Raw genomic sequence first — 27345 nt, 5'->3', positions numbered from 1 at the left:
AAATTAAAGATGTCCTATCAAAGTATGGGGTTGTCAGGCAAATAGTCAACGAAAGGTGGGCTTCGCATTTCAAGCTGCAGTGCTTTAACGGCATTCGCTCCGTGGAGATGGAAGTGAAAGCAAACATTCCCTCCCACATCTTTGTTGACGGGCACAAGGCGCATGTTATGTACTCAGGGCAAACCCCTACATGTCATGTATGTAACGAGTCTGGTCACCTCCGTCAGGACTGCCCTCGCCGTGTATTTGTGCTAACAAATAACCTTACGCAACGCCGGAAATTGACACTCAACGATTTGTTGCCAGCCAGTAATACAACAGAGCCGGCGGCGGTCGTGGATCCTGTTACTACCTCTGAAAATGTTGCACTTAATGTTAATGACTTTCCGTCTTTAAAACCTGCATTAACTGCTGAAATTCCGTCCCGTGACAGCGAGATTCTCACAAAAAAGCGTCCTCTAGAGGACGCTGAAAGAAATGTTGATGAGGACTCTTCCTGTGAAACACCCGTTGCCAGGAGGCCGAAGCCCAGTCCTGAAGATCTGTTAGAAGTGGAAAAAGGAGATGGAATGACGGTCGATGTGGCTCCCACTTCCGCACAAGGACTTACACCGCCACGAACAGATAGTGACGCAGCGGATAGTGATTTTTCACGGAAATGTGACCCTGAGCCTGAGGTCACGGCTGAAATAACCGCATCAAGTGCACAACCCATGCAGTGCAAACCGTACGAGGAAGTACCAGGTAAAGAACCTGCTGACTCCGAAGCGCAACGCCGCGCCGAAGGAGGAAATACACAAGCATTACCGCCTCGTCAGCAAAACAACACAACAGACACCACGCCGGAACCAAACATTGACGACCCGCAAGCCACGGCCGTTGCCCCATTTAGCCACCGCCGGCGGCTGCGACAGACACCGGGTCTTGCTGTCACGCGTCATCAAGCGAAAGTCACACCAGAGAAGAAAGACATCAAGAAAAAGAATATTAAATATGAAGTCATCAGGGCCAACACTGACGAGGAGAAAGAGAATGGCCACAGTGACTTATAGCAATGCATTGTCAGGATTTCAGGATACTTTTCTTCTCAAGCTATTTGTTTAAAAGCAGTGCAAATTTTTCTAGGCAGTTAGTACATGTAATGAGCACACAGCTTGTAAAGATCGTGCCTTGTAGGGAAGCACGTTTGCTGCTATAATCATACCGAACCTCATCCCAAATAGCTTCTTCCGGTATGTCTGTGCTGCAAGCTTATAGCATTACGACTATTAACATTAATAAAATACAGTCACCCTTGAAATTGGCAGCACTAAAAGAATTCTTGTACCAGTCCGGAACAGATATCGCGTTGCTACAAGAAGTTGCGATAACGGAATTTCGGATCCCAGGCTTTTTTGAAATTGTGAATGTTTCTATGGAAAACAATATCGGTACAGCCATTCTTATAAGGGAAGGCATTCCGGTGACTGAAATCGAACGACTAGAATCAGGAAGAGCCATAGGCATAAAAATTTTCGATGTGACAGTGATTAACCTTTACGCCCCATCAGGAACTTCCCACAAATTGGATCGTGCGAAGTTTTTTCAAGATGAACTGATTTATTTATTGAGGAAAAATCCGTGTTCTCTTATACTAGGTGGAGATTTTAACTGTGTTTTAAACCAGAAAGATCAACAACCCAACTTCAACTACTCGCCACAGTTAAAAAAGTTAGTAAGTGATCTACACCTTAAGGATGTGTGGGAACTTCAGCACCCGACGTCAGTCGGGTTCACGTATATAACCAGCCACTCCCGTAGCAGACTAGATAGAATTTACGTGTCACCAAATTTGCAAAATTATTTATTAAACGTTGAGACTATTCCAGTGTATTTTAGCGATCACAGTACACTTTTAACTTGCTTTAATCTAAGTGTACAGCGAACCCGTCGATTCAGAGGCCAATGGAACTTAAATATCTCTGTTTTAACTGACGAAGAACTGGAACAGGAAATAAGGTTTGCGTGGACTATGTGCCTCCACACAGTAGACAAGCACCCAACAGTCATTGACTGGTGGACAAGGAGGGCTAAACCAAGGCTGCGGAAAGTTGTCATGCAGTATAGTGCAGCGAGGCACAGGGAGTTGAGGAATACAATGGAGTTTTATTATAAAGTTTTAAGAGACTTATATCAACAGGCCCATGATGACGTAATTCGTCTAAATGATATCAAAAAAATAAAAGCCAAGTTATTAAGCATTAAACGGCAACAGATGGAGGGACTCAAAATTAAATCGAAAGCCACATGAAAGCAGATGAAACAGCTTCTCTGTATCACTTGGTGCGGCATGCTAAAAACAGACGTCTAACTTTAATTGATGAAATCCAGACGCATACTGGTACGAGGCTCACATGCCAGAAACAAATACTGGACGAAGTCCACAGGTACTATGAAACCTTATATGCCCCTACCACAGTGGAAGATGCAGCTCTCGAGGACTTTCTCACTATTTTAGGTCCACAATTGTCGGGAACAGACAACGCTGACATCCTGTCACCTATTACTAAAGATGAAGTGCATGAGGCAGTGCGTAACTCACCTCTCAACAAATCTCCGGGACTTGATGGCCTCCCTGTGGAGTTTTATGCCCGCTACTGGTCTATAATTGGGGACAAGATCACTTCCATGGCAAATGAGGTCCTGAACGGAAAACCGGTCCCTGCAGAGTTTAAGGAAAGTAAAATAGTACTGATTCCTAAGAGTAAAGGCAAAACCAACTTAAACAATTTTAGGCCTCTTTCGCTACTAAATTCTGATTACAAAATAATTTCGCGTATTATCAACAAAAGACTCTCTGCCTTTTCCAACAAAATATTGAGTCATCACCAATCTTGCTCTCCGACCAGAACGATATTCGAAAGTCTATCTGCATACAGAGACGTCATTGCAATTACCTCAGTGACAAGTATAAAATGTGCTTTAATCTTTATAGATTTCAACAAAGCTTTTGACTGCGTTAGTCATAGATACCTCTTTGCGACGCTGTCAAGAATGGATTTCCACCCCCAGATTGTGAACATGCTAAGAAATATTGCAACAGGTGTAAATGCGAAAATAGCAATCAATGGCCAAACATCTAAACCCATACAGATAAGGCGAGGGGTTCCACAGGGCAGTCCCTTATCAATGTTTTTATTTTCAGTATCTTTAGAGCCCTTCCTCCGCACTGTCCACGCAAGATTAACAGGCATAACATTGAGTGGTGAGAAAACTGTCATACGAGCTTATGCTGATGACGTGGGCGTTGTAATAAGGAATAAGGAGGAGACAGTTACACTGGAAAGAGAAATCCAAAGATATTGTCTAGCGTCGGGAGCGACAGCAAATGAAAACAAAAGTCAAATATTGAATCTACGGGGCCTAGATCACCTTCGACTGGCATGGGCAAAACAAGACAACAAACATAAAACTTTGGGAATCACCTTAATGGCATGTCCGATGCGGATGGCTGCTTTTAACTGGACGGAAACTAGGAGGAAAGTTCATGGTGCTGTAATGGAGAACATCCATCGAACTATGGACCTGGTGCAAAAAGTCAGATTCATCAACTCCTGCGTTTTGTCTAAAGCGTATTTCACTGCGCAGGTATTTCCAATCCCTAAACTAGTAGCGAAAGGGATCATGTCCACTTTTACCAATTATTTATGGAGAGGAGACATATTCAGGGTTGGTGCGACTACGGTTATACAGGATGTCAGAAACGGGGGCCTCGGTTTGGTGGATATTCGCAATAAAGCGTCTGCTCTGTTCCTCAAACGGACTTTCCATATACTTAGAGAACTTCCACAATGTATAACCGCAAAGCTCTTTGAGGCTGTGACACCCCATAGCCTGCAAGCACCGATTGATGTGCGAAGGATTAATGCCCGTCTGCAGTATGTGAGGAACTTTTTCCTCGAAGCAAGTTATCTTAGTGACGAAATCAGAAGCAACACACGTATCACAGCGCGCGACATCATACTTGAAAGGAAGTTTAATGAGGGTAGAAACAAAATTGAAACGAAATTCCCAAATTGTGACTGGAAAGCTGTATGGCGGAACATCAACTATGCCGGGCTATCTACAGACGCTATTTCCGAATGGTACAAAACAGTTAATAATGTCATCAGCACCAACGAGAGACTATATGGGATCGGTTTAAACCAGACACACCTTTGTGGAAAATGCAATCTGGTGGATACACTCAGCCACAGATTCACCTGTGGTGGCAATGTGCATAACTGGAATTGGATCAGGCAACAAATCGCCTTTCTCACCAGATCCTCTACGCAATATATAACGCCGTCGCTCCTCCTGAGACCGGACATGACATACTTTCCGAAATTAAAAACCAATGCTATTAGCTGGTTACTGGGAAAATATGTTAGTTATGTCATCCACACACTTGGGTCGGACAACGAGATAGAATTCCGCGTTTACATGAAGTGTGAATATGCAAAAATCAGCACGTATCGCAACCACAAGAAGCACTATGGCAACATGCTGAAGATCATTTTTGAAAGAATGGGCGTTGGTTAAATATGTGAAACCACTACAACACCTTGAACGAGAACGAACAGAAGAAAAATAAGTCACTTGGTTCCTTATTATTATTTACTTTAATCTTGCTTCCGGAACTTTCTTTTTTGTTTTTTTTTGTTTTTTTTTGTTTTTTTGTTTTTTGTGTGTGTTATTGTTATGTGTTTAATTGGATTGTATTTAAACTGGTTCATAGTCAAGAAAACTGGTATTAAATATGCTATTATTTTTTATTCAATGGACAGTTTACAAATTAAACAGTGAATTCAACTTTGTAGACAAACCCACTGATTGGGTGACAATAGTTTGCACCTAGAATAATCTCAGTTATCTTGAGCAAAGTTATACTGTAACCACTTTTAAAGTTTGTTTTACCATTATTACTGTATTAGACTTATTTAGCATATAAATAGTTTAAAACTGGTTCTTTTTTTAATGTTGCAAATGGTTTAATAATTAATTGTACTGTTGAATACTTGAAATGTATGTTTTAGTAAAATACAATAAAAAAAAAGTAAAAAAAAAGGGGTATGATTCCTGCTTCGGGTGCAGGAGGTCCCGGGTTCAAATCCCGGACGAGCCCTTCCGTTTTGTGCAAACGTGTGGCAACTACCGTCATGCCGGCGGCTGTTCCGCGCATTTCCAGCCCTCCAGGTAAGCACAAAAACCAAGTAGCCGGTTCTGAAAGAGTTTCATGTATCATCTGAGCCCTGGTGGTGGGCCGTTTGAAATTGATTTAAATGGTCACAGTAGAGATTGTAGCAAGGGTCTTGTTGAGTGCGACGAAAAATTGTTTCCGCCCGGAATCGAACCGGGGACCTTCTGCGTGTTAGGCAGACGTGATAACCGCTACACCACGGAAACTGCTACGCTCTGTGCTCCACATCTGACACAACTTGTAGGACGATCGCAACTTTGGCGTAAAACTCACTTTGCGGAAACGCACAATCCAGGTATTTCGCATTCGTATGCAACAATCGACAGCACCCTTGCCTGTCTGAATGCCATCACGAATGACAGCCCAAGAAGTCGTCGGAAATGCTCGCGGCCGAGTCCTCAGCAGCATCAGCTACTCATTCTTTCCGTACGAGGTACCGTCAATTCGCGCAGTCGCTATTGCAAATGATGTCAGTACCTCTACATGGAGGCACCAGCAGCTCCGACAGGCCACCGCTGGCGCGCCGGCGCCCGGACCCACGAACCGTCAATGACGCTGCAGTCGATGCACTTCTTAATATCGCTTTTGGAAGAAGGAAACCAGGTGTAAATCACACAGTATTTTACTGATGATCTGGAAACGCAAGTTTAGAATAAGTAGAACATTATATAAAATGTGTTGTGTGGTCGAGCGACAGCCACGCCTCGCTCTCGCCAGATTATCGTTGCTGCACGGAATGATTGTTAAGGCACCGACGGCTTCAGAGTTCGTCTTCTCGAAGTTTTGCTTTTGCAGTACATTCCGAAATCTTTTCGTTATGAGTCGTCTGTTTCGGTTTCCCGATGTAGTTTTGCTCACTGCTCTTGACTTCTCTTAACCCCGAGCCACCACTAGCCGAAAATTCCGCACTGCTATCTGGTCAATCTGCAGAACTCGATGAGGGCGTCGCGGTCGTTCCTGAGCTGATGAAACGGCCGAATCTGTAGTTGTTCCCAGATCTCTTCCACAACAACGGCCTCCCAGACGCTTGGATTACAGGAGTACGCCACTACTCCTAGCCGGAGAACTGCATTTGAAAGCGTAATAACATGAGCTACACGTAACTCCGATTTCTGTGTCTGACCTACTTTTAATGAAACTGTCGTCGATTTACTTACTACTATCGCTGCTGGACGAAGCAGATCAGGTGAAAACCACACAGTATTCTTGTAACGAAGAGGTAATGGAAATTTAGGTAAAACAATATCAAAAAAAGTTGTGTGGTGGAGCGACACGTACAATTGGCTCTTCCTAGATGATCATTGCTGCACGGAATAATTGTTAAGGCACCGACGCCTTCAGGAGTGGTCTTCTGGAAGTTTTGCTTGCAGTATATTCCGCAATCTTTTCGTTATGAGTTGGTGTTTCGGATTCCCGATGTTCTTTTGTTTAGTGCATTTGCCTTCCCTTGACACTGAGAAAGCACATGACGAAAGTGAAACACCACCGTCTGTACATCTGCAGAGCGCGATGAAATTATTCACTCTATATTCATTGCCTTTCATATTCTTCCCATCAGTGGTGAGCGCTGCCTTCAGAAAGCGCTTTTGTTTCTGATTTTCATGGAAGTTAGTGTTCCTCGGAGCTGGACTGCTTGGGATTAGCTTCATTGCTACTGGCAGGTGGCTCGTTGGTCTAGGGGTATGATTCCTGCTTTGGGTGCAGGAGGTCCCGGGTTCAAATCCCGGACGAGCCCTACCGTTTTGACCGTGCTGAAGAGTAGGTGGAGCTCACCCACGTTTGCAGCTCTGCAATGAAGAATAGATGCCTGCCGCAGCACGCTTTGTGTAGCACTACGGTGATGAAGGGACCGTTTGATATGGCAAGAATCTGACACCAGTAAATTACATGGGTCGATTGCTGTAGAAGAGCCGACAGTAATCTTGCATGCAACGGAAAACAAAGGTTGTCTTTGCAGAACATGTGTACCGTGAGTGGAGACGAACCTCAATCGTGGAGCAGTCTTCATCTGATTAGCGACGACAACAACAAAAGGGTGGGATACAAGACTGAGCGTAGTTAAGAGATTCTCACTATTAGTTACGTTCACACTTCAACAGAGCTGTGAGAAGGCGAGTGCAGTGAGCTCAGGAAAGCCAGTATGAAGCGCACTTGAAGTAGTCCTGAAGAAATGGATTATAAATGTTGCCGGCCAGAAAGGAGCTACGAGCGTTCTGAGTTACTGAATACCGGTACACTATGGGAGCAAGAGCATTAGACAGTAAAATGACGCGATATCCGTGTAGCACACGACTTTTATTATCCCTGCATACGCAGTCGTGACGTTATCTCGGAAATGGAATCCGAAAAGGGGTTTAAAAAAAGTCGTGTTTCCGCCCGGGATCGAACCGGGGACCTTCTGCGTGTAAAGCAGAACGCTGGGTGAGCAGCAGCTCTGCATGGTGATACCAAGAACGGAGGCGTCAGTCATGTGCCGCGCTTGGCCGCTACGAACAGGCTAGTTGGTCTAGGGGTATGATTCCTGCTTCGGGTGCAGGAGGTCCCGGGTTCAAATCCCGGACGAGCCCTTGCGTTTTGTGCAAACGTGTGGCAAATACCGTCATGCCGGCGGCTGTTCCGCGCATTTCCAGCCCTCCAGGTTAACACAAAAATCAAGTAGCCGGTTCTGAAAGAGTTTCATGTATCATCTGAGCCCTGGTGGTGGGCCGTTTGAAATTGATTTAAATGGTCAGAGTAGAGATTGTAGCAAGGCTCTTGTTGAGTGCGACGAAAAAGTGTTTCCGCCCGGAATCGAACCGGGGACCTTCTGCGTGTTAGGCAGACATGATAACCGCTACACCACGGAAACTGCTACGCTCTGTGCTCCACATCTGACACAACTTGTAGGACGATCGCAACTTTGGCGTAAAAATCACTTTGCGGAAACGCACAATGCAGGTATTTCGCATTCGTATGCAACAATCGACAGCACCCTTGCCTGTCTGAATGCCATCACGAATGAGAGCCCAAGAAATCGTCGGAAATGCTCTCGTCCGAGTCCTCAGTAACATCAGCCACTCTTTCTTTCCTTACGAGGTACCGTCAATTCGCGCAGTCGCTATTGCAAATGATGTCACCAAAAGCAATCACTTCGTTAGCGGCGAGGAGCCCGGGCTCAGCGGTAGCTCCACACTGAGGCACCAGCAGCTCCGACAGGCCACCGCTGGCGCGCCAGCGCCCGGACCCACGACCGTCAATGACGCTGCAGTCGATGTACTTCTTAATATCGCTTTTGGAAGAAGGAAACCAGGTGTAAATCATACAGTATTTTACTGATGATCTGGAAACGCAAGTTTAGAATAAGTAGAACATTATATAAAATGTGTTGTGTGGCCGAGCGACACCCACACCTCGCTCTCGCCAGATTATCGTTGCTGCACGGAATGATTGTTAAGGCACCGACCGCTTCAGAGTTCGTCTTCTCGAAGTTTTGCTTTTGCAGTACATTCCGCAATCTTTTCGTTATGAGTCGTCTGTTTCGGTTTTCCGATGTAGTGTTGCTCACTACTCTCGACTTCTCTTAACCCCGAGCCACCACTAGCCGAAAATTCCGCACTGCTATCTGGTCAATCTGCAGAACTCGATGAGGGCGTCGCGGTCGTTCCTGAGCTGATGAAACGGCCGAATCTGTAGTTGTTCCCAAAGCTCTTCCACAACAACGGCCTCCCGGACGCTTGGATTACAGGAGTACGCCACTACTCCCAGCCGGAGAACTGCATTTGAAAGCATAATAACATGAGCTACACGTAACTCCGGTTTCTGTGTCTGACCTACTTTTAATGAAACTGTCGTCGATTTACTTACTACTATCGCTGCTGGACGAAGCAGATCAGGTGAAAACCACACAGTATTCTTGTAACGAAGAGGTAATGGAAATTTAGGTAAAACAATATCAAAAAAAGTTGTGTGGTGGAGCGACACGTACAGTTGGCTCTTCCTAGATGATCATTGCTGCACGGAATAATTGTTAAGGCACCGACGCCTTCAGGAGTGGTCTTCTGGAAGTTTTGCTTGCAGTATATTCCGCAATCTTTTCGTTATGAGTTGGTGTTTCGGATTCCCGATGTTCTTTTGTTTAGTGCATTTGCCTTCCCTTGACACTGAGAAAGCACATGACGAAAGTGAAACACCACCGTCTGTACATCTGCAGAGCGCGATGAAATTATTCACTCTATATTCATTGCCTTTCATATTCTTCCCATCAGTGGTGAGCGCTGCCTTCAGAAAGCGCTTTTGTTTCTGATTTTCATGGAAGTTAGTGTTCCTCGGAGCTGGACTGCTTGGGATTAGCTTCATTGCTACTGGCAGGTGGCTCGTTGGTCTAGGGGTATGATTCCTGCTTTGGGTGCAGGAGGTCCCGGGTTCAAATCCCGGACGAGCCCTACCGTTTTGACCGTGCTGAAGAGTAGGTGGAGCTAACCCACGTTTGCAGCTCTGCAATGAAGAATAGATGCCTGCCGCAGCACGCTTTGTGTAGCACTACGGTGATGAAGGGACCGTTTGATATGGCAAGAATCTGACACCAGTAAATTACATGGGTCGATTGCTGTAGAAGAGCCGACAGTAATCTTGCATGCAACGGAAAACAAAGGTTGTCTTTGCAGAACATGTGTACCGTGAGTGGAGACGAACCTCAATCGTGGAGCAGTCTTCATCTGATTAGCGACGACAACAACAAAAGGGTGGGATACAAGACTGAGCGTAGTTAAGAGATTCTCACTATTAGTTACGTTCACACTTCAACAGAGCTGTGAGAAGGCGAGTGCAGTGAGCTCAGGAAAGCCAGTATGAAGCGCACTTGAAGTAGTCCTGAAGAAATGGATTATAAATGTTGCCGGCCAGAAAGGAGCTACGAGCGTTCTGAGTTACTGAATACCGGTACACTATGGGAGCAAGAGCATTAGACAGTAAAATGACGCGATATCCGTGTAGCACACGACTTTTATTATCCCTGCATACGCAGTCGTGACGTTATCTCGGAAATGGAATCCGAAAAGGGGTTTAAAAAAAGTCGTGTTTCCGCCCGGGATCGAACCGGGGACCTTCTGCGTGTAAAGCAGAACGCTGGGTGAGCAGCAGCTCTGCATGGTGATACCAAGAACGGAGGCGTCAGTCATGTGCCGCGCTTGGCCGCTACGAACAGGCTAGTTGGTCTAGGGGTATGATTCCTGCTTCGGGTGCAGGAGGTCCCGGGTTCAAATCCCGGACGAGCCCTTGCGTTTTGTGCAAACGTGTGGCAAATACCGTCATGCCGGCGGCTGTTCCGCGCATTTCCAGCCCTCCAGGTTAACACAAAAATCAAGTAGCCGGTTCTGAAAGAGTTTCATGTATCATCTGAGCCCTGGTGGTGGGCCGTTTGAAATTGATTTAAATGGTCAGAGTAGAGATTGTAGCAAGGCTCTTGTTGAGTGCGACGAAAAAGTGTTTCCGCCCGGAATCGAACCGGGGACCTTCTGCGTGTTAGGCAGACATGATAACCGCTACACCACGGAAACTGCTACGCTCTGTGCTCCACATCTGACACAACTTGTAGGACGATCGCAACTTTGGCGTAAAAATCACTTTGCGGAAACGCACAATGCAGGTATTTCGCATTCGTATGCAACAATCGACAGCACCCTTGCCTGTCTGAATGCCATCACGAATGAGAGCCCAAGAAATCGTCGGAAATGCTCTCGTCCGAGTCCTCAGTAACATCAGCCACTCTTTCTTTCCTTACGAGGTACCGTCAATTCGCGCAGTCGCTATTGCAAATGATGTCACCAAAAGCAATCACTTCGTTAGCGGCGAGGAGCCCGGGCTCAGCGGTAGCTCCACACTGAGGCACCAGCAGCTCCGACAGGCCACCGCTGGCGCGCCAGCGCCCGGACCCACGACCGTCAATGACGCTGCAGTCGATGTACTTCTTAATATCGCTTTTGGAAGAAGGAAACCAGGTGTAAATCATACAGTATTTTACTGATGATCTGGAAACGCAAGTTTAGAATAAGTAGAACATTATATAAAATGTGTTGTGTGGCCGAGCGACACCCACACCTCGCTCTCGCCAGATTATCGTTGCTGCACGGAATGATTGTTAAGGCACCGACCGCTTCAGAGTTCGTCTTCTCGAAGTTTTGCTTTTGCAGTACATTCCGCAATCTTTTCGTTATGAGTCGTCTGTTTCGGTTTTCCGATGTAGTGTTGCTCACTACTCTCGACTTCTCTTAACCCCGAGCCACCACTAGCCGAAAATTCCGCACTGCTATCTGGTCAATCTGCAGAACTCGATGAGGGCGTCGCGGTCGTTCCTGAGCTGATGAAACGGCCGAATCTGTAGTTGTTCCCAAAGCTCTTCCACAACAACGGCCTCCCGGACGCTTGGATTACAGGAGTACGCCACTACTCCCAGCCGGAGAACTGCATTTGAAAGCATAATAACATGAGCTACACGTAACTCCGGTTTCTGTGTCTGACCTACTTTTAATGAAACTGTCGTCGATTTACTTACTACTATCGCTGCTGGACGAAGCAGATCAGGTGAAAACCACACAGTATTCTTGTAACGAAGAGGTAATGGAAATTTAGGTACAACAATATCAAAAAAAGTTGTGCGGTGGAGCGACACGTACAGTTGGCTCTTCCTAGATGATCACTGCTGCACGGAATAATTCTTAAGGCACCGACGCCTTCAGGAGTGGTCTTCTGGAAGTTTTGCTTGCAGTATATTCCGCAATCTTTTCGTTATGAGTTGGTGTTTCGGATTCCCGATGTTCTTTTTTTTAGTGAATTTGCCTTTCCTTGACACTGAGAAAGCACATGACGAAAGTGAAACACCACCGTCTGTTCATCTGCAGAGCGCGATGAAATTATTCACTCTATATTCATTGCCTTTCATATTCTTCCCATCAGTGGTGAGCGCTGCCTTCAGAAAGCGCTTTTGTTTCTGATTTACATGGAAGTTAGTGTTCCTCGGAGCTCGACTGCTTGGGATTAGCTTCATTGCTACTGGCAGGTGGCTCGTTGGTCTAGGGGTATGATTCCTGCTTTGGGTGCAGGAGGTCCCGGGTTCAAATCGCGGACGAGCCCTACCGTTTTGACCGTGCTGAAGAGTAGGTGGAGCTCACCCACGTTTGCAGCTCTGCAATGAAGAATAGATGCCTGCCGCAGCACGCTTTGTGTAGCATTACGGTGACGAAGGGACCGTTTGATATGGCAAGAATTTGACACCAGTAAATTACATGGGTCGATTGCTGTAGAAGAGCCGACAGTAATCTTGCATGCAACGGAAAACAAAGGTTGTCTTTGCAGAACATGTGTACCGTGAGTGGAGACGAACCTCAATCGTGGAGCAGTCTACCTTCATCTGATTAGCGACGACAACAACCAAAGGGTGGGATACAAGACTGAGCGTAGTTAAGAGTTTCTCACTATTAGTTACGTTCACACTTCAACAGAGCTGTGACAAGGCGAGTGCAGTGAGCTCAGGAAAGCCAGTATGAAGCGCACTTGAAGTAGTCCTGAAGAAATGGATTATAAATGTTGCCGGCCAGAATGTAGCTACGAGCGTTCTGAGTTACTGAATACCGGTACACTATGGGAGAAAGAGCATTAGACAGTAAAATGACGCGATATCCGTGTAGCACACGACATTTATTATCCCTGCATATGCAGACGTGACGTTATCTCGGAAATGGAATCCGAAAAGGGGTTTAAAAAAAGTCGTGTTTCCGCCCGGGATCGAACCGGGGACCTTCTGCGTGTAAAGCAGACGTGATAACCGCTACACCACGGAAACTACGGTTCTTTTCGTGTACCACCCGGAGACTCGTAATAGCAACAGTTTTTCTTCTGTGTTAGAAAGGGCATCGGCTACGAGCTCCCTCCGATTCGTGAAGTTCCTATAGTAAAAGACGTCGATGAAAACAATCCAACCGCGACAGACAGGGAGAACGATGGGCGAGCTGCAGCCCTACAGGGTGAGACCATCAAAGGTGGCGTCATTCACATGCAGTGCGTTTTCGGAACGGACAGGCTCGTTGGTCTAGGGGTATGATTCCTGCTTCGGGTGCAGGAGGTCCCGGGTTCAAATCCCGGACGAGCCCTTGCGTTTTGTACAACGGTGTGGTAACAAATCGCATGGCGGCGGCTGTTTCGCGCATTTCCAGGCCTCCAAGTCAGCGCTAAAATCCGACAACCAGTTCTGAAACAGTTTCATGTTTCATTTGAGCCATGTGCACCCTGCTGGTGGAACGTTTGAAGTTGATTTAAGTGGTCACTGCAGAGATCGTAGCAAGTGTCTTGCTGAGTGCGACGAAAACGGGTTTCCGCCCGCAATCGAACCAGGGACCTTCTGCGTGTTAGGCACGGCGCCTGGGCTCGGCGGCAGCTGCTGCTCTTTCTTTCCTTACGAGATACCGTCGATTCGCGCAGTCGTTATTGCAAAGGATGTCACCAAAGGCAATCGCTTCGTTAGCGGCACGGTGCCTGGGCTCGGCGGCAGCTCTACATGGAGGCACCAGCAGCCCAGCCAGGCCGCCGCCGGCACCGGCGCGCCGCAGCGCAAGAAGCCGGCGCCCGCCCTGCAATGCCCCCCGTCGCTGCATATTCCACCCGCCTTATATCCTCCCCATGTCTGACTCACTACCCTAAATGACACTGCGGTCGACGTGCTTTTTACTATCGCTTTTGGAAGAACCAAGGCGCATATTCTAGTGTCGAACCGGTATTGCAAATTTGGATTAAGCAAAAATTTATTGTGTGGTCGAGCGACACCCTCGGCTCGCTCTTCCTACATGATCGCTTCTTGCGAGGAATAATTCCTAGCGCGCCGATGGCTTCAGAGTTGGTCTTCTCGAAGTTTTGCTTCCGCACTGCATTCCGCAATCTTTTCGTTATGAGCTTCGGTTTCCCGACTTTCTAGTGTTTAGTGCGTTTGGCTTCTCTTAACCCTTAGCCACCGCTTGCCGAAATTTCCACGCTGTCATATGTCGATCTGCAGAGCTCAATGAAGGCATCGCGGCCATTCCTGAGCTCATGGAACGGCCGAATCTGTAGTTGTTTCCAGATCTCTCCCACACAACGGCCTCCCAGTAGCTTGGATTACAGGAGTACGCCACTACTCCCAGCCGCAGATTCACCTTTGAAAGCAGAATGACATGAGCTACGCGCAACTCCGATTGTTTTTTTGTTGTGTCTGGCCTACTTTGAAAGACTTTGTAGTCGATTTACTTACTACTATCGCTGTTGGAAACCAGGATGCCACACAGTATTCTAGAGACGATCAGGCAATGAAAATTTAGAATAAGTAAAACAGTATCAAAAGAATTTGTGTGGTGGAGCAGCACATGCAATTTATGCTTCCTAGATAATCGTTACTGCATAGAATAATTCTTTTGTCTGCGGCGTCTTCAGTATCCGTCTTGTGGAAATTTTACTTGCAGTATATTGTGCAATCTTTTCGTTATGAGTTGGTGCTTGGTTTCCCGATGTTCTTTTGTTTAGTGCATTCGCCTTCTCTTAACCCTGAGAAACCACATCCCGAAACTGAAGCACTGCCGGCTGTTCATAAGCAGTGTTCGATGAAGTTATTTCCCTTTTTATTCGTTGCCTTTAATATTCTTCTCATCATTGGTGAGTGCTGCCTGCAGAAAGCGTTTATCTTGCGAATTCACGTGAAAGTTTGTGTTCCCTGTGAGGTCCACTACTTGGGATTAACTTGACTGCTCCAGGCAGGTGGCTCGTTGGTCTAGGGGTATGATTCCTGCTTTGGGTGCAGGAGGTCCCGGGTTCAAATCCCGGACGAGCCCTGCCATTTTGACCGTGCTGAAGAGTAGGTGGAACTCAGCCCCGGTTGCAGCTCCTCAATGAAGAGTAGACGCCTGTTATAGCACGTGGATATAACAAGAATGCGGCACCAGTAAAGTACGTAGGTGGAATTCGGTAGAAACGCAGACGGTAATTTTGCATGCAACGGAAAGCAAGGTTGTCTTTGCGGAATATGTGCACCGTGAGTGGAGATTCAGCTTAACTGTGCGACAGTCTACCCTCATCTTACTAACGACGGCAACAACAAAGGTGTGGTGGCATGTGAGATTGAGAGTGGCTAAGAGTTTCTCATTATTAGTTAGCATCACACTTTGACAGAGCTGTGACAAGGCGAGTAGGGTGAGCTCAGGAAAGCCATTAGCAAGCGCACTTGAAGTAGCCCTGAAGAACCGGATTATAAATTTTGCCAGCCATAATGGAGCTAGGGGCGTTCCCAGTTACCAAATACCGGTGCAATAAGAGAGCAACAGTATTTGACAGTAAAATGACGCCCTATCCGTCTAGCATACGACATTGCTTGTCTCTGCATACGCGGACGTGAGGTCATCTCGGAAATGAAATCCGAAATATAGATTAAAATTGTTGTGTTCCCGCCCGGGATCGAACCGGGGACCTTCTGCGTGTAAAGCAGACGTGATAACCGCTACACCACGGAAACGACGGTTCTTTTCGTGTACCACCCAGAGACTCGTAATAGCAACAGTTTTTCTTCTGTGTTAGAAAGGGCATCGGCTACGAGCTCCCTCCGATTCGTGAAGTTCCTATAGTAAAAGACGTCGATGAAAACAATCCAACCGCGACAGACAGGGAGAACGCTGGGCGAGCTGCAGCCCTACAGGGTGAGACCATCAAAGGTGGCGTCATTCACATGCAGTGCGCTTTCGGAACGGACAGGCTCGTTGGTCTAGGGGTATGATTCCTGCTTCGGGTGCAGGAGGTCCCGGGTTCAAATCCCGGACGAGCCCTTGCGTTTTGTACAACGGTGTGGTAACAAATCGCATGGCGGCGGCTGTTTCGCGCATTTCCAGGCCTCCAAGTCAGCGCTAAAATCCGACAACCAGTTCTGAAACAGTTTCATGTTTCATTTGAGCCATGTGCACCCTGCTGGTGGAACGTTTGAAGTTGATTTAAGTGGTCACTGCAGAGATCGTAGCAAGTGTCTTGCTGAGTGCGACGAAAACGGGTTTCCGCCCGCAATCGAACCAGGGACCTTCTGCGTGTTAGGCACGGCGCCTGGGCTCGGCGGCAGCTGCTGCTCTTTCTTTCCTTACGAGATACCGTCGATTCGCGCAGTCGTTATTGCAAAAGATGTCACCAAAGGCAATCGCTTCGTTAGCGGCACGGTGCCTGGGCTCGGCGGCAGCTCTACATGGAGGCACCAGCAGCCCAGCCAGGCCGCCGCCGGCACCGGCGCGCCGCAGCGCAAGAAGCCGGCGCCCGCCCTGCAATGCCCCCCGTCGCTGCATATTCCACCCGCCTTATATCCTCCCCATGTCTGACTCACTACCCTAAATGACACTGCGGTCGACGTGCTTTTTACTATCGCTTTTGGAAGAACCAAGGCGCATATTCTAGTGTCGAACCGGTATTGCAAATTTGGATTAAGCAAAAATTTATTGTGTGGTCGAGCGACACCCTCGGCTCGCTCTTCCTACATGATCGCTTCTTGCGAGGAATAATTCCTAGCGCGCCGATGGCTTCAGAGTTGGTCTTCTCGAAGTTTTGCTTCCGCACTGCATTCCGCAATCTTTTCGTTATGAGCTTCGGTTTCCCGGCTTTCTAGTGTTTAGTGCGTTTGGCTTCTCTTAACCCTTAGCCACCGCTTGCCGAAATTTCCACGCTGTCATATGTCGATCTGCAGAGCTCAATGAAGGCATCGCGGCCATTCCTGAGCTCATGGAACGGCCGAATCTGTAGTTGTTTCCAGATCTCTCCCACACAACGGCCTCCCAGTAGCTTGGATTACAGGAGTACGCCACTACTCCCAGCCGCAGATTCACCTTTGAAAGCAGAATGACATGAGCTACGCGCAACTCCGATTGTTTTTTTGTTGTGTCTGGCCTACTTTGAAAGACTTTGTAGTCGATTTACTTACTACTATCGCTGTTGGAAACCAGGATGCCACACAGTATTCTAGAGACGATCAGGCAATGAAAATTTAGAATAAGTAAAACAGTATCAAAAGAATTTGTGTGGTGGAGCAGCACATGCAATTTATGCTTCCTAGATAATCGTTACTGCATAGAATAATTCTTTTGTCTGCGGCGTCTTCAGTATCCGTCTTGTGGAAATTTTACTTGCAGTATATTGTGCAATCTTTTCGTTATGAGTTGGTGCTTGGTTTCCCGATGTTCTTTTGTTTAGTGCATTCGCCTTCTCTTAACCCTGAGAAACCACATCCCGAAACTGAAGCACTGCCGGCTGTTCATAAGCAGTGTTCGATGAAGTTATTTCCCTTTTTATTCGTTGCCTTTAATATTCTTCTCATCATTGGTGAGTGCTGCCTGCAGAAAGCGTTTATCTTGCGAATTCACGTGAAAGTTTGTGTTCCCTGTGAGGTCCACTACTTGGGATTAACTTGACTGCTCCAGGCAGGTGGCTCGTTGGTCTAGGGGTATGATTCCTGCTTTGGGTGCAGGAGGTCCCGGGTTCAAATCCCGGACGAGCCCTGCCATTTTGACCGTGCTGAAGAGTAGGTGGAACTCAGCCCCGGTTGCAGCTCCTCAATGAAGAGTAGACGCCTGTTATAGCACGTGGATATAACAAGAATGCGGCACCAGTAAAGTACGTAGGTGGAATTCGGTAGAAACGCAGACGGTAATTTTGCATGCAACGGAAAGCAAGGTTGTCTTTGCGGAATATGTGCACCGTGAGTGGAGATTCAGCTTAACTGTGCGACAGTCTACCCTCATCTTACTAACGACGGCAACAACAAAGGTGTGGTGGCATGTGAGATTGAGAGTGGCTAAGAGTTTCTCATTATTAGTTAGCATCACACTTTGACAGAGCTGTGACAAGGCGAGTAGGGTGAGCTCAGGAAAGCCATTAGCAAGCGCACTTGAAGTAGCCCTGAAGAACCGGATTATAAATTTTGCCAGCCATAATGGAGCTAGGGGCGTTCCCAGTTACCAAATACCGGTGCAATAAGAGAGCAACAGTATTTGACAGTAAAATGACGCCCTATCCGTCTAGCATACGACATTGCTTGTCTCTGCATACGCGGACGTGAGGTCATCTCGGAAATGAAATCCGAAATATAGATTAAAATTGTTGTGTTCCCGCCCGGGATCGAACCGGGGACCTTCTGCGTGTAAAGCAGACGTGATAACCGCTACACCACGGAAACGACGGTTCTTTTCGTGTACCACCCAGAGACTCGTAATAGCAACAGTTTTTCTTCTGTGTTAGAAAGGGCATCGGCTACGAGCTCCCTCCGATTCGTGAAGTTCCTATAGTAAAAGACGTCGATGAAAACAATCCAACCGCGACAGACAGGGAGAACGCTGGGCGAGCTGCAGCCCTACAGGGTGAGACCATCAAAGGTGGCGTCATTCACATGCAGTGCGCTTTCGGAACGGACAGGCTCGTTGGTCTAGGGGTATGATTCCTGCTTCGGGTGCAGGAGGTCCCGGGTTCAAATCCCGGACGAGCCCTTGCGTTTTGTACAACGGTGTGGTAACAAATCGCATGGCGGCGGCTGTTTCGCGCATTTCCAGGCCTCCAAGTCAGCGCTAAAATCCGACAACCAGTTCTGAAACAGTTTCATGTTTCATTTGAGCCATGTGCACCCTGCTGGTGGAACGTTTGAAGTTGATTTAAGTGGTCACTGCAGAGATCGTAGCAAGTGTCTTGCTGAGTGCGACGAAAACGGGTTTCCGCCCGCAATCGAACCAGGGACCTTCTGCGTGTTAGGCACGGCGCCTGGGCTCGGCGGCAGCTGCTGCTCTTTCTTTCCTTACGAGATACCGTCGATTCGCGCAGTCGTTATTGCAAAAGATGTCACCAAAGGCAATCGCTTCGTTAGCGGCACGGTGCCTGGGCTCGGCGGCAGCTCTACATGGAGGCACCAGCAGCCCAGCCAGGCCGCCGCCGGCACCGGCGCGCCGCAGCGCAAGAAGCCGGCGCCCGCCCTGCAATGCCCCCCGTCGCTGCATATTCCACCCGCCTTATATCCTCCCCATGTCTGACTCACTACCCTAAATGACACTGCGGTCGACGTGCTTTTTACTATCGCTTTTGGAAGAACCAAGGCGCATATTCTAGTGTCGAACCGGTATTGCAAATTTGGATTAAGCAAAAATTTATTGTGTGGTCGAGCGACACCCTCGGCTCGCTCTTCCTACATGATCGCTTCTTGCGAGGAATAATTCCTAGCGCGCCGATGGCTTCAGAGTTGGTCTTCTCGAAGTTTTGCTTCCGCACTGCATTCCGCAATCTTTTCGTTATGAGCTTCGGTTTCCCGGCTTTCTAGTGTTTAGTGCGTTTGGCTTCTCTTAACCCTTAGCCACCGCTTGCCGAAATTTCCACGCTGTCATATGTCGATCTGCAGAGCTCAATGAAGGCATCGCGGCCATTCCTGAGCTCATGGAACGGCCGAATCTGTAGTTGTTTCCAGATCTCTCCCACACAACGGCCTCCCAGTAGCTTGGATTACAGGAGTACGCCACTACTCCCAGCCGCAGATTCACCTTTGAAAGCAGAATGACATGAGCTACGCGCAACTCCGATTGTTTTTTTGTTGTGTCTGGCCTACTTTGAAAGACTTTGTAGTCGATTTACTTACTACTATCGCTGTTGGAAACCAGGATGCCACACAGTATTCTAGAGACGATCAGGCAATGAAAATTTAGAATAAGTAAAACAGTATCAAAAGAATTTGTGTGGTGGAGCAGCACATGCAATTTATGCTTCCTAGATAATCGTTACTGCATAGAATAATTCTTTTGTCTGCGGCGTCTTCAGTATCCGTCTTGTGGAAATTTTACTTGCAGTATATTGTGCAATCTTTTCGTTATGAGTTGGTGCTTGGTTTCCCGATGTTCTTTTGTTTAGTGCATTCGCCTTCTCTTAACCCTGAGAAACCACATCCCGAAACTGAAGCACTGCCGGCTGTTCATAAGCAGTGTTCGATGAAGTTATTTCCCTTTTTATTCGTTGCCTTTAATATTCTTCTCATCATTGGTGAGTGCTGCCTGCAGAAAGCGTTTATCTTGCGAATTCACGTGAAAGTTTGTGTTCCCTGTGAGGTCCACTACTTGGGATTAACTTGACTGCTCCAGGCAGGTGGCTCGTTGGTCTAGGGGTATGATTCCTGCTTTGGGTGCAGGAGGTCCCGGGTTCAAATCCCGGACGAGCCCTGCCATTTTGACCGTGCTGAAGAGTAGGTGGAACTCAGCCCCGGTTGCAGCTCCTCAATGAAGAGTAGACGCCTGTTATAGCACGTGGATATAACAAGAATGCGGCACCAGTAAAGTACGTAGGTGGAATTCGGTAGAAACGCAGACGGTAATTTTGCATGCAACGGAAAGCAAGGTTGTCTTTGCGGAATATGTGCACCGTGAGTGGAGATTCAGCTTAACTGTGCGACAGTCTACCCTCATCTTACTAACGACGGCAACAACAAAGGTGTGGTGGCATGTGAGATTGAGAGTGGCTAAGAGTTTCTCATTATTAGTTAGCATCACACTTTGACAGAGCTGTGACAAGGCGAGTAGGGTGAGCTCAGGAAAGCCATTAGCAAGCGCACTTGAAGTAGCCCTGAAGAACCGGATTATAAATTTTGCCAGCCATAATGGAGCTAGGGGCGTTCCCAGTTACCAAATACCGGTGCAATAAGAGAGCAACAGTATTTGACAGTAAAATGACGCCCTATCCGTCTAGCATACGACATTGCTTGTCTCTGCATACGCGGACGTGAGGTCATCTCGGAAATGAAATCCGAAATATAGATTAAAATTGTTGTGTTCCCGCCCGGGATCGAACCGGGGACCTTCTGCGTGTAAAGCAGACGTGATAACCGCTACACCACGGAAACGACGGTTCTTTTCGTGTACCACCCAGAGACTCGTAATAGCAACAGTTTTTCTTCTGTGTTAGAAAGGGCATCGGCTACGAGCTCCCTCCGATTCGTGAAGTTCCTATAGTAAAAGACGTCGATGAAAACAATCCAACCGCGACAGACAGGGAGAACGCTGGGCGAGCTGCAGCCCTACAGGGTGAGACCATCAAAGGTGGCGTCATTCACATGCAGTGCGCTTTCGGAACGGACAGGCTCGTTGGTCTAGGGGTATGATTCCTGCTTCGGGTGCAGGAGGTCCCGGGTTCAAATCCCGGACGAGCCCTTGCGTTTTGTACAACGGTGTGGTAACAAATCGCATGGCGGCGGCTGTTTCGCGCATTTCCAGGCCTCCAAGTCAGCGCTAAAATCCGACAACCAGTTCTGAAACAGTTTCATGTTTCATTTGAGCCATGTGCACCCTGCTGGTGGAACGTTTGAAGTTGATTTAAGTGGTCACTGCAGAGATCGTAGCAAGTGTCTTGCTGAGTGCGACGAAAACGGGTTTCCGCCCGCAATCGAACCAGGGACCTTCTGCGTGTTAGGCACGGCGCCTGGGCTCGGCGGCAGCTGCTGCTCTTTCTTTCCTTACGAGATACCGTCGATTCGCGCAGTCGTTATTGCAAAAGATGTCACCAAAGGCAATCGCTTCGTTAGCGGCACGGTGCCTGGGCTCGGCGGCAGCTCTACATGGAGGCACCAGCAGCCCAGCCAGGCCGCCGCCGGCACCGGCGCGCCGCAGCGCAAGAAGCCGGCGCCCGCCCTGCAATGCCCCCCGTCGCTGCATATTCCACCCGCCTTATATCCTCCCCATGTCTGACTCACTACCCTAAATGACACTGCGGTCGACGTGCTTTTTACTATCGCTTTTGGAAGAACCAAGGCGCATATTCTAGTGTCGAACCGGTATTGCAAATTTGGATTAAGCAAAAATTTATTGTGTGGTCGAGCGACACCCTCGGCTCGCTCTTCCTACATGATCGCTTCTTGCGAGGAATAATTCCTAGCGCGCCGATGGCTTCAGAGTTGGTCTTCTCGAAGTTTTGCTTCCGCACTGCATTCCGCAATCTTTTCGTTATGAGCTTCGGTTTCCCGGCTTTCTAGTGTTTAGTGCGTTTGGCTTCTCTTAACCCTTAGCCACCGCTTGCCGAAATTTCCACGCTGTCATATGTCGATCTGCAGAGCTCAATGAAGGCATCGCGGCCATTCCTGAGCTCATGGAACGGCCGAATCTGTAGTTGTTTCCAGATCTCTCCCACACAACGGCCTCCCAGTAGCTTGGATTACAGGAGTACGCCACTACTCCCAGCCGCAGATTCACCTTTGAAAGCAGAATGACATGAGCTACGCGCAACTCCGATTGTTTTTTTGTTGTGTCTGGCCTACTTTGAAAGACTTTGTAGTCGATTTACTTACTACTATCGCTGTTGGAAACCAGGATGCCACACAGTATTCTAGAGACGATCAGGCAATGAAAATTTAGAATAAGTAAAACAGTATCAAAAGAATTTGTGTGGTGGAGCAGCACATGCAATTTATGCTTCCTAGATAATCGTTACTGCATAGAATAATTCTTTTGTCTGCGGCGTCTTCAGTATCCGTCTTGTGGAAATTTTACTTGCAGTATATTGTGCAATCTTTTCGTTATGAGTTGGTGCTTGGTTTCCCGATGTTCTTTTGTTTAGTGCATTCGCCTTCTCTTAACCCTGAGAAACCACATCCCGAAACTGAAGCACTGCCGGCTGTTCATAAGCAGTGTTCGATGAAGTTATTTCCCTTTTTATTCGTTGCCTTTAATATTCTTCTCATCATTGGTGAGTGCTGCCTGCAGAAAGCGTTTATCTTGCGAATTCACGTGAAAGTTTGTGTTCCCTGTGAGGTCCACTACTTGGGATTAACTTGATGCTCCAGGCAGGTGGGCTCGTTGGTCTAGGGGTATGATTCCTGCTTTGGGTGCAGGAGGTCCCGGGTTCAAATCCCGGACGAGCCCTGCCATTTTGACCGTGCTGAAGAGTAGGTGGAACTCAGCCCCGGTTGCAGCTCCTCAATGAAGAGTAGACGCCTGTTATAGCACGTGGATATAACAAGAATGCGGCACCAGTAAAGTACGTAGGTGGAATTCGGTAGAAACGCAGACGGTAATTTTGCATGCAACGGAAAGCAAGGTTGTCTTTGCGGAATATGTGCACCGTGAGTGGAGATTCAGCTTAACTGTGCGACAGTCTACCCTCATCTTACTAACGACGGCAACAACAAAGGTGTGGTGGCATGTGAGATTGAGAGTGGCTAAGAGTTTCTCATTATTAGTTAGCATCACACTTTGACAGAGCTGTGACAAGGCGAGTAGGGTGAGCTCAGGGAAAGCCATTAGCAAGCGCACTTGAAGTAGCCCTGAAGAACCGGATTATAAATTTTGCCAGCCATAATGGAGCTAGGGGCGTTCCCAGTTACCAAATACCGGTGCAATAAGAGAGCAACAGTATTTGACAGTAAAATGACGCCCTATCCGTCTAGCATACGACATTGCTTGTCTCTGCATACGCGGACGTGAGGTCATCTCGGAAATGAAATCCGAAATATAGATTAAAATTGTTGTGTTCCCGCCCGGGATCGAACCGGGGACCTTCTGCGTGTAAAGCAGACGTGATAACCGCTACACCACGGAAACGACGGTTCTTTTCGTGTACCACCCAGAGACTCGTAATAGCAACAGTTTTTCTTCTGTGTTAGAAAGGGCATCGGCTACGAGCTCCCTCCGATTCGTGAAGTTCCTATAGTAAAAGACGTCGATGAAAACAATCCAACCGCGACAGACAGGGAGAACGCTGGGCGAGCTGCAGCCCTACAGGGTGAGACCATCAAAGGTGGCGTCATTCACATGCAGTGCGCTTTCGGAACGGACAGGCTCGTTGGTCTAGGGGTATGATTCCTGCTTCGGGTGCAGGAGGTCCCGGGTTCAAATCCCGGACGAGCCCTTGCGTTTTGTACAACGGTGTGGTAACAAATCGCATGGCGGCGGCTGTTTCGCGCATTTCCAGGCCTCCAAGTCAGCGCTAAAATCCGACAACCAGTTCTGAAACAGTTTCATGTTTCATTTGAGCCATGTGCACCCTGCTGGTGGAACGTTTGAAGTTGATTTAAGTGGTCACTGCAGAGATCGTAGCAAGTGTCTTGCTGAGTGCGACGAAAACGGGTTTCCGCCCGCAATCGAACCAGGGACCTTCTGCGTGTTAGGCACGGCGCCTGGGCTCGGCGGGCAGCTGCTGCTCTTTCTTTCCTTACGAGATACCGTCGATTCGCGCAGTCGTTATTGCAAAAGATGTCACCAAAGGCAATCGCTTCGTTAGCGGCACGGTGCCTGGGCTCGGCGGCAGCTCTACATGGAGGCACCAGCAGCCCAGCCAGGCCGCCGCCGGGCACCGGCGCGCCGCAGCGCAAGAAGCCGGCGCCCGCCCTGCAATGCCCCCCGTCGCTGCATATTCCACCCGCCTTATATCCTCCCCATGTCTGACTCACTACCCTAAATGACACTGCGGTCGACGTGCTTTTTTACTATCGCTTTTGGAAGAACCAAGGCGCATATTCTAGTGTCGAACCGGTATTGCAAATTTGGATTAAGCAAAAATTTATTGTGTGGTCGAGCGACACCCTCGGCTCGCTCTTCCTACATGATCGCTTCTTGCGAGGAATAATTCCTAGCGCGCCGATGGCTTCAGAGTTGGTCTTCTCGAAGTTTTGCTTCCGCACTGCATTCCGCAATCTTTTCGTTATGAGCTTCGGTTTCCCGGCTTTCTAGTGTTTAGTGCGTTTGGCTTCTCTTAACCCTTAGCCACCGCTTGCCGAAATTTCCACGCTGTCATATGTCGATCTGCAGAGCTCAATGAAGGCATCGCGGCCATTCCTGAGCTCATGGAACGGCCGAATCTGTAGTTGTTTCCAGATCTCTCCCACACAACGGCCTCCCAGTAGCTTGGATTACAGGAGTACGCCACTACTCCCAGCCGCAGATTCACCTTTGAAAGCAGAATGACATGAGCTACGCGCAACTCCGATTGTTTTTTTTGTTGTGTCTGGCCTACTTTGAAAGACTTTGTAGTCGATTTACTTACTACTATCGCTGTTGGAAACCAGGATGCCACACAGTATTCTAGAGACGATCAGGCAATGAAAATTTAGAATAAGTAAAACAGTATCAAAAGAATTTGTGTGGTGGAGCAGCACATGCAATTTATGCTTCCTAGATAATCGTTACTGCATAGAATAATTCTTTTGTCTGCGGCGTCTTCAGTATCCGTCTTGTGGAAATTTTACTTGCAGTATATTGTGCAATCTTTTCGTTATGAGTTGGTGCTTGGTTTCCCGATGTTCTTTTGTTTAGTGCATTCGCCTTCTCTTAACCCTGAGAAACCACATCCCGAAACTGAAGCACTGCCGGCTGTTCATAAGCAGTGTTCGATGAAGTTATTTCCCTTTTTATTCGTTGCCTTTAATATTCTTCTCATCATTGGTGAGTGCTGCCTGCAGAAAGCGTTTATCTTGCGAATTCACGTGAAAGTTTGTGTTCCCTGTGAGGTCCACTACTTGGGATTAACTTGATGCTCCAGGCAGGTGGCTCGTTGGTCTAGGGGTATGATTCCTGCTTTGGGTGCAGGAGGTCCCGGGTTCAAATCCCGGACGAGCCCCTGCCATTTTGACCGTGCTGAAGAGTAGGTGGAACTCAGCCCCGGTTGCAGCTCCTCAATGAAGAGTAGACGCCTGTTATAGCACGTGGATATAACAAGAATGCGGCACCAGTAAAGTACGTAGGTGGAATTCGGTAGAAACGCAGACGGTAATTTTGCATGCAACGGAAAGCAAGGTTGTCTTTGCGGAATATGTGCACCGTGAGTGGAGATTCAGCTTAACTGTGCGACAGTCTACCCCTCATCTTACTAACGACGGCAACAACAAAGGTGTGGTGGCATGTGAGATTGAGAGTGGCTAAGAGTTTCTCATTATTAGTTAGCATCACACTTTGACAGAGCTGTGACAAGGCGAGTAGGGTGAGCTCAGGAAAGCCATTAGCAAGCGCACTTGAAGTAGCCCTGAAGAACCGGATTATAAATTTTGCCAGCCATAATGGAGCTAGGGGCGTTCCCAGTTACCAAATACCGGTGCAATAAGAGAGCAACAGTATTTGACAGTAAAATGACGCCCTATCCGTCTAGCATACGACATTGCTTGTCTCTGCATACGCGGACGTGAGGTCATCTCGGAAATGAAATCCGAAATATAGATTAAAATTGTTGTGTTCCCGCCCGGGATCGAACCGGGGACCTTCTGCGTGTAAAGCAGACGTGATAACCGCTACACCACGGAAACGACGGTTCTTTTCGTGTACCACCCAGAGACTCGTAATAGCAACAGTTTTTCTTCTGTGTTAGAAAGGGCATCGGCTACGAGCTCCCTCCGATTCGTGAAGTTCCTATAGTAAAAGACGTCGATGAAAACAATCCAACCGCGACAGACAGGGAGAACGCTGGGCGAGCTGCAGCCCTACAGGGTGAGACCATCAAAGGTGGCGTCATTCACATGCAGTGCGCTTTCGGAACGGACAGGCTCGTTGGTCTAGGGGTATGATTCCTGCTTCGGGTGCAGGAGGTCCCGGGTTCAAATCCCGGACGAGCCCTTGCGTTTTGTACAACGGGTGTGGTAACAAATCGCATGGCGGCGGCTGTTTCGCGCATTTCCAGGCCTCCAAGTCAGCGCTAAAATCCGACAACCAGTTCTGAAACAGTTTCATGTTTCATTTGAGCCATGTGCACCCTGCTGGTGGAACGTTTGAAGTTGATTTAAGTGGTCACTGCAGAGATCGTAGCAAGTGTCTTGCTGAGTGCGACGAAAACGGGTTTCCGCCCGCAATCGAACCAGGGACCTTCTGCGTGTTAGGCACGGCGCCTGGGCTCGGCGGCAGCTGCTGCTCTTTCTTTCCTTACGAGATACCGTCGATTCGCGCAGTCGTTATTGCAAAAGATGTCACCAAAGGCAATCGCTTCGTTAGCGGCACGGTGCCTGGGCTCGGCGGCAGCTCTACATGGAGGCACCAGCAGCCCAGCCAGGCCGCCGCCGGCACCGGCGCGCCGCAGCGCAAGAAGCCGGCGCCCGCCCTGCAATGCCCCCCGTCGCTGCATATTCCACCCGCCTTATATCCTCCCCATGTCTGACTCACTACCCTAAATGACACTGC

The 27345-nt window shown here is 48.2% G+C and overlaps 25 non-coding genes across 25 annotated transcripts; 16 read left to right on the top strand and 9 right to left on the bottom strand.

The window, feature by feature from the left end:
- Window positions 1-5351: 5351 nt before the first annotated feature.
- Window positions 5352-5424, bottom strand: Trnav-aac (transfer RNA valine (anticodon AAC)). The gene has a single exon. It is a non-coding gene; the product is annotated as a tRNA-Val (tRNA).
- A 1457-nt stretch (window positions 5425-6881) lies between these two features.
- On the top strand, window positions 6882-6953 carry Trnap-ugg (transfer RNA proline (anticodon UGG)). The gene has a single exon. It is a non-coding gene; the product is annotated as a tRNA-Pro (tRNA).
- A 760-nt stretch (window positions 6954-7713) lies between these two features.
- Window positions 7714-7785, top strand: Trnap-cgg (transfer RNA proline (anticodon CGG)). The gene has a single exon. It is a non-coding gene; the product is annotated as a tRNA-Pro (tRNA).
- A 208-nt stretch (window positions 7786-7993) lies between these two features.
- Window positions 7994-8066, bottom strand: Trnav-aac (transfer RNA valine (anticodon AAC)). The gene has a single exon. It is a non-coding gene; the product is annotated as a tRNA-Val (tRNA).
- Window positions 8067-9567: 1501 nt separating this feature from the next.
- Trnap-ugg (transfer RNA proline (anticodon UGG)) lies at window positions 9568-9639 on the top strand. The gene has a single exon. It is a non-coding gene; the product is annotated as a tRNA-Pro (tRNA).
- A 760-nt stretch (window positions 9640-10399) lies between these two features.
- Trnap-cgg (transfer RNA proline (anticodon CGG)) lies at window positions 10400-10471 on the top strand. Its single transcript has one exon. It is a non-coding gene; the product is annotated as a tRNA-Pro (tRNA).
- A 208-nt stretch (window positions 10472-10679) lies between these two features.
- Trnav-aac (transfer RNA valine (anticodon AAC)) lies at window positions 10680-10752 on the bottom strand. Its single transcript has one exon. It is a non-coding gene; the product is annotated as a tRNA-Val (tRNA).
- Window positions 10753-12253: 1501 nt separating this feature from the next.
- Trnap-ugg (transfer RNA proline (anticodon UGG)) lies at window positions 12254-12325 on the top strand. Its single transcript has one exon. It is a non-coding gene; the product is annotated as a tRNA-Pro (tRNA).
- Window positions 12326-12961: 636 nt separating this feature from the next.
- Trnav-uac (transfer RNA valine (anticodon UAC)) lies at window positions 12962-13034 on the bottom strand. Its single transcript has one exon. It is a non-coding gene; the product is annotated as a tRNA-Val (tRNA).
- Window positions 13035-13269: 235 nt separating this feature from the next.
- Trnap-cgg (transfer RNA proline (anticodon CGG)) lies at window positions 13270-13341 on the top strand. The gene has a single exon. It is a non-coding gene; the product is annotated as a tRNA-Pro (tRNA).
- A 1632-nt stretch (window positions 13342-14973) lies between these two features.
- Window positions 14974-15045, top strand: Trnap-ugg (transfer RNA proline (anticodon UGG)). Its single transcript has one exon. It is a non-coding gene; the product is annotated as a tRNA-Pro (tRNA).
- Window positions 15046-15649: 604 nt separating this feature from the next.
- Trnav-uac (transfer RNA valine (anticodon UAC)) lies at window positions 15650-15722 on the bottom strand. The gene has a single exon. It is a non-coding gene; the product is annotated as a tRNA-Val (tRNA).
- A 235-nt stretch (window positions 15723-15957) lies between these two features.
- On the top strand, window positions 15958-16029 carry Trnap-cgg (transfer RNA proline (anticodon CGG)). The gene has a single exon. It is a non-coding gene; the product is annotated as a tRNA-Pro (tRNA).
- A 1632-nt stretch (window positions 16030-17661) lies between these two features.
- Trnap-ugg (transfer RNA proline (anticodon UGG)) lies at window positions 17662-17733 on the top strand. The gene has a single exon. It is a non-coding gene; the product is annotated as a tRNA-Pro (tRNA).
- Window positions 17734-18337: 604 nt separating this feature from the next.
- On the bottom strand, window positions 18338-18410 carry Trnav-uac (transfer RNA valine (anticodon UAC)). Its single transcript has one exon. It is a non-coding gene; the product is annotated as a tRNA-Val (tRNA).
- A 235-nt stretch (window positions 18411-18645) lies between these two features.
- Trnap-cgg (transfer RNA proline (anticodon CGG)) lies at window positions 18646-18717 on the top strand. Its single transcript has one exon. It is a non-coding gene; the product is annotated as a tRNA-Pro (tRNA).
- Window positions 18718-20349: 1632 nt separating this feature from the next.
- Window positions 20350-20421, top strand: Trnap-ugg (transfer RNA proline (anticodon UGG)). Its single transcript has one exon. It is a non-coding gene; the product is annotated as a tRNA-Pro (tRNA).
- Window positions 20422-21025: 604 nt separating this feature from the next.
- Window positions 21026-21098, bottom strand: Trnav-uac (transfer RNA valine (anticodon UAC)). Its single transcript has one exon. It is a non-coding gene; the product is annotated as a tRNA-Val (tRNA).
- A 235-nt stretch (window positions 21099-21333) lies between these two features.
- On the top strand, window positions 21334-21405 carry Trnap-cgg (transfer RNA proline (anticodon CGG)). The gene has a single exon. It is a non-coding gene; the product is annotated as a tRNA-Pro (tRNA).
- A 1632-nt stretch (window positions 21406-23037) lies between these two features.
- Window positions 23038-23109, top strand: Trnap-ugg (transfer RNA proline (anticodon UGG)). The gene has a single exon. It is a non-coding gene; the product is annotated as a tRNA-Pro (tRNA).
- A 605-nt stretch (window positions 23110-23714) lies between these two features.
- Trnav-uac (transfer RNA valine (anticodon UAC)) lies at window positions 23715-23787 on the bottom strand. Its single transcript has one exon. It is a non-coding gene; the product is annotated as a tRNA-Val (tRNA).
- A 235-nt stretch (window positions 23788-24022) lies between these two features.
- Trnap-cgg (transfer RNA proline (anticodon CGG)) lies at window positions 24023-24094 on the top strand. The gene has a single exon. It is a non-coding gene; the product is annotated as a tRNA-Pro (tRNA).
- Window positions 24095-25729: 1635 nt separating this feature from the next.
- Window positions 25730-25801, top strand: Trnap-ugg (transfer RNA proline (anticodon UGG)). Its single transcript has one exon. It is a non-coding gene; the product is annotated as a tRNA-Pro (tRNA).
- A 606-nt stretch (window positions 25802-26407) lies between these two features.
- Trnav-uac (transfer RNA valine (anticodon UAC)) lies at window positions 26408-26480 on the bottom strand. Its single transcript has one exon. It is a non-coding gene; the product is annotated as a tRNA-Val (tRNA).
- A 235-nt stretch (window positions 26481-26715) lies between these two features.
- Trnap-cgg (transfer RNA proline (anticodon CGG)) lies at window positions 26716-26787 on the top strand. Its single transcript has one exon. It is a non-coding gene; the product is annotated as a tRNA-Pro (tRNA).
- Window positions 26788-27345: the final 558 nt, after the last annotated feature.

The sequence above is a fragment of the Schistocerca cancellata genome, unplaced genomic scaffold, assembly GCF_023864275.1.
Source record: "Schistocerca cancellata isolate TAMUIC-IGC-003103 unplaced genomic scaffold, iqSchCanc2.1 HiC_scaffold_1078, whole genome shotgun sequence".
Taxonomy (NCBI): domain Eukaryota; kingdom Metazoa; phylum Arthropoda; class Insecta; order Orthoptera; family Acrididae; genus Schistocerca; species Schistocerca cancellata.
This window is presented reverse-complemented; position numbering and strand designations above follow the sequence as displayed.